This window comes from Engraulis encrasicolus, chromosome 1 (assembly GCF_034702125.1).
Source record: "Engraulis encrasicolus isolate BLACKSEA-1 chromosome 1, IST_EnEncr_1.0, whole genome shotgun sequence".
In the NCBI taxonomy this organism is placed as follows: domain Eukaryota; kingdom Metazoa; phylum Chordata; class Actinopteri; order Clupeiformes; family Engraulidae; genus Engraulis; species Engraulis encrasicolus.
In genome coordinates, this window is record NC_085857.1 from 54218531 (window position 1) to 54223671 (window position 5141).

The following is a 5141-nucleotide window of genomic DNA, read 5'->3' on the forward strand; positions in this document are numbered from 1 at the left end:
CTGTCACAGGGCGTTGTGGAGCACGACTTAACTTGAAAATGCGTATTGGACCCACGCGATAGTGAGTTCAAATCAGCGTGTCATAGATACGCTTAGCCTATGCATGATGTTTGGGAAGGGCACAATTCATAAAACTCAGAAACATACAATGCTTTTTCAAAAAAGGGTTCTATGTTCCCCGCTGCATCCAAGTAGACTGCTGCCACATTGCTAAGAGCAGGTTGTTGTTACATCTCTGACAGGTTAGGTTTAAGGATAATTTTACTCAGGGCACATGCAAAAATGGATTTTAGTAAAAGTTGTCAATTCATAGTAAATATGTGGTAAATATGAAAGTAAGAGGAAAAATACTACAGGTACTGCCTTTTAATACAGACTATACAGGTATGTACAACATTATAAACATTGCTGTTGATTTCATGTTCTTCAGACGCCAATCATGCCAGCAGGGTCTACTGAAGGTCTCTGGTCACTGCGTCCTCGTCATACTGCAACAGGCACTCAGTCTCACTTCTGGGAGCTGTAGAAACAACAAATAAATTAATACTTCACCATGCACCTCATATTGACATAGCAAATATATCAATAAGCAAGTCATATTGAGCCCAACAGGGATAATCTCCTATTTCAGTCTTCTATGGTCTCATGCACTATGTCTCCCTGCCAGGATATGTGGGATGTAAGAAAATAAATCAAAACATAGCAATGCACAGCATTGAGAACTTATCTATAAAGTAGCACAAGTCATATTGCCAATGTAGGCCAGGGGTGGGGAACCTATGTCTTGAGGGCCGTTTGCGACCCTTGAGGCCGTTTTATCTGGTCCCCGATATAATTTTAATGTTATTCAGCTTCACATAAAATATGACATTTTGTAAAGGAACCTTAGAAAATACATTTGCAATACAATTAAGTTATATTCAGGGAAGCTGAAGAAGGTGGTGTTTGTTTAAATGTGGCTGCCTTCAATATAGGTCTAAAGTGAAGGGGAAAATCCTGGTTTGTGTTCATAGTACGGCCCTTGGAGAACTTTTACGGCCCCTCGGGTGAATTTGAATTGGCCCTTCGAATGAGAAAGGTTCCCCACCACTGACGTAGGCTATAGGTTAAGCTTACCCTCTTTCACTCTTCTGTGGTGAGACTGTGCCCATTTTGGGTTGACCTCCACACGCGTCTGTAGCACAGCACACAGGATTGCAGGACACAGCATCCTGCAGGACACTACAAAAAAAAACAAGGGGAATGAATAAATTACCTGACCAGTTATTAAACAAATGAAAATTGATGTGCCAGAGCTGTGGTAAAAGTAACCTTGGGTCCAAATCATCTAGGCCTAGGGTGTGTGTGTGTGTGTGTGTGTGTGTGTGTGGTAAATCCAGTGTTCACATTATTCAGATATGAGAATTAATTCATTCATTCATTTTAACTGACATTAGTACATACCCATATCAGTGCCATTTCACCCTGCCAAGACACTGGACCTGGGTCTATTGGAGCTCTCTGCTCAGGGTGTCCTCGTTATACTGCAGCAGGCACTGTTGTTTCTATAGTTCCTAGAAGCGAGACAAATAAATAAATACTTTGCCATGCACCTCATATTGACATAGCAAATATGTCAATAAGCAAGACCTATTGAGCCCAACAGGGATAATCTTACACTATATCAGTTTTCTGTGGTCTCTTGTAAGATTGGCCCATCACCATTCTGCAGGACACTACCGTCTCCCTGCCAGGATCTGTAGGATGTAAGAAAATAAATCAAAACATAGCAATGCACAGCATTGATTACTTATCTATAAAGTAGCACAAGTCATATTGACAATGTAGGCCAGGGGTGGGGAACCTATGTCTCTAGGGCCGTTTGCGACCCTTGAGGCAGTTTTATCTGCCCCCCCGATATAATTTTAATGCTATTCAGCTTCACATGAAATATGACATATTTTGTAAAGGAATCTTAGAAAATACATTTGCAATACAATTAAGTTATATTCAGGGAACCTGAAGAAGGTGGCGTTTGTTTAAATGTGGCTGCCTTCAATATAGGCCTAAAGTGAAAGGGAAAATCCTGGTTTGTGTTCATAGTACGGCCCTTGGAGGACTTTTACGGCCCCTCGGATGAATTTGAAGCGGCCCTTCGAATGAGAAACGTTCCCCGACCCTGACGTAGGCTATAGGTTAAGCTTACCCTCTTTCACTCTTCTGTGGTGAGACTGTGCCCATTTTGGGTTGACCTCCACACGCGTCTGTAGCACAGCACACAGGATTGCAGGACACAGCATCCTGCAGGACACTTCAAAAAACAAGGGGAACGAATAAATGACCTGCCCAGTTCTATAAAAAAGAATACCCTGAAAAAGAACACCCTGTTGTTTCTACAGCTCCTAGAAGCGAGACAAATAAATTAAATATTTTGCCATGCACCTCATATTGACATAGCAAATGTATCAATGAGCAAGTCATATTGGTCACAAAGAAGTTAATCTTACATTCTTTCAGTCTTCTATGGCGAGTTAGGCCTTCAGGTGACTCGTCTTCGCCATATTATGAGACAGCAGCCTGTGAAAACATGGTAAATAGAATAACCCATTAACCTTGGGTCCTAATATAATACATGTACATAAACTAGCCTACATTATTTAGACAAGGTCAGTAGACCTCCACGTGAAACAATAAGAAAAAGTGACCATACATAATTTCAATTTCTTGAAGAGGCCATCTACACTTATTTGTGCAACAAGTGCTGTTTTGAGGACCCATACTTTTAAAGGACAGGTTGCCTACTGTTGCAAATGGCAGGGTATTTCACATTGATTTCGGGGTGGCGTGCTCAACTTGACCACTCTGGTCGACATTGAGCTCGCGCTGATACATTGGGCTCGCGTTACTGAGAGCTGCCGCCAGAACTACTCACGGTTAGCTTTCATAATATAGAACGCAACAAGGAAGAATCGGTCGGTTTGGTGAAAGGGCAAGGTGTTTCAAGGGATGTTAGCTCGATACATAGTAGTGACGCTACGACCAAGCTACTAGAGAATGTTAGCTACTGCCCAGCACTGAAAACCAACATACCCAGACGGCACACCAGTCTTTCCAACGTCGCCTAGATGCATTTTTGCCGCTGTAAAATACATTGGCAAGGCGTCTAAGCGTTAGTTCATCAGCGAAATGCCGGGCAGACGTGAAAAATGAGCAGTGCCCAGCATCTAGTTGATGAGCTAACGCAATAGCATGCTAACGGTAGCCTTTGTCTATCTTTAGGCACGGTGGGGGATGGAGACTCCCAACTGAGATCGCTCCCGGACGTGCGGTCCCAGGTGTTTCTATCACTCCCGGACGTGTAGTCCCACCCGATTATATTTCACGTATTATCATATACTGCCACACACAAGCAATTTAGGGTTAGGGTTAGGTTTAGGGTTAGAAACAAAAAACTAACATCAACAACATAACTAGCTCCGCCATATGGCGGTGGTACCGATAGTCTGGCTAGTGGGAGCGAGATGAAAGGGGAGCGTCCTGGGTTGGGAGCGTCAATCAGGGAATCCTTTAGGCAGGGGAAAGGCAACTGAGAACTAGCAATGTCAAACAATTTACCATCAACAAGTATAGTTAACATATTCACTGTTTCACCACAGCATTTTGTCATTACGATGCTCGCAAGTCATCAGAATTTCCTAGCGTACAGCAACAACTAGTATAGTCACATTGAGGGGACTTGAGCTACCAGCTATGTAAAGCGGCTGTGCCATAACTTAGCAATGGCGGATCTGTGTTCAGAGGAGCTATTCAATCGCTCTTGAGTACTGAAACTTTAAACCACAGTTGAGTAAAATGTACTTACATGTATATGAAGCCCATTTTCCGTTGGTATGTGAGGAACTTTCCCCCCATATCGCCAAGAAACTTGTAAACCACACAGACAACGCGTGGTTCTGTTCAATCAGGAAGGTGCTGTTGACCGCGGCTGATGGCTTCTTTGTGGCTTGTGTGTGGAATTCGCATTGTGCCAATTCGTTTTACTGCCACCTAAAGGCTTGGTGTAGAACTAATTTAACCAGAGACGGTCTATTTTCAACTAACTAACAACAATCATTGCTTTAGTTCAGAATAGCCTACCATTTAAAAACCAGAGTGGCCAAGCACATTGATGTTTTTCCTCAAAAGCAGCCGAGGAACCTTTTTAATTCGAAGGGTCACTTCAAAATGTATGTCCAAGAAAGATCATTCAGATGATTCTATTTTGATAGCCTATTCTGTAGGTTCATTTAAATGTTTATAGCACAGATCGAATTGTTTGATCAACTTAATTTCTGAGCTTATAGTATCATAATAAAATGTACTGGCAGCAAAGCTGTGGCTAGTAGAAATGTTTAATGCAGGGGTGGGGAACCTTTTTCATTCGAGGGGCCACTTCAAATTCCTACCATGGTCATAAAATCCTCCGGGGGCCGTACTATGAACACAAATCAGGATTTCCCCATAAAATTTAGGCCTATATAGACACCTTTAGGCCTATATAGACATATAGACATCTTTAAAGGTAGACACCTTTAAAACAGTCCCCACCCGGTCCCCTGAATATAGGCTAACTTAATTGCATTGGAAATGTAATTTCTAAGATTCCTGTGAAGTTGCAAAACATTATAATGATATCAGGGGCCGGATAAAACGGCCTCAAGGGCCCTCGAGACATAGGTTCCCTACCCCTGGTTTAATGGTTAGTGATTCTGAAAAACACCACTGGGCAGCGTGAAAAAACATAGCCTACACACACACAGACACACACACACACACACACACACATTTTAGTAAAAGGCCAAAAAATGCCCTAGGGCCCCCAACAATCCCGTTGCCTAGGGACCCCAAAATCCTAGAAACAGGCCTGCCGACCCCCCACTCCCTCCCACCCACCTGACCTCACCCCACCCCACCCCACTTGAAATTGACTGGGGCAGCTCCCGACCTGATCACTGGCATTTACATATTAAAGGCTCTTCTAAGAAGGGGATGGGAGGGGGGCATGGGGGAGCCGCAAATGCTGTGGCTTGAGGTATGAGGCAATTTAAGGTGCAAAACTCATCCACAAATTCCTCTTTTCATGCAGTGTGTATGATGCCATATTTGTGAGTCAAATTCTCTCT

At 43.1% G+C, this 5141-nt stretch overlaps 1 long non-coding RNA gene across 1 annotated transcript; it reads right to left on the bottom strand.

Annotated features, from left to right (window-relative positions):
- Positions 1–351: 351 nt before the first annotated feature.
- Positions 352–4067, bottom strand: LOC134441479 (uncharacterized). Its single transcript, XR_010033171.1, has 7 exons — positions 3842–4067; positions 2487–2556; positions 2186–2290; positions 1658–1736; positions 1444–1553; positions 1117–1221; positions 352–520 (listed from the first exon to the last, which is right to left on the bottom strand). It is a non-coding gene; the product is annotated as an uncharacterized LOC134441479 (long non-coding RNA).
- Positions 4068–5141: the final 1074 nt, after the last annotated feature.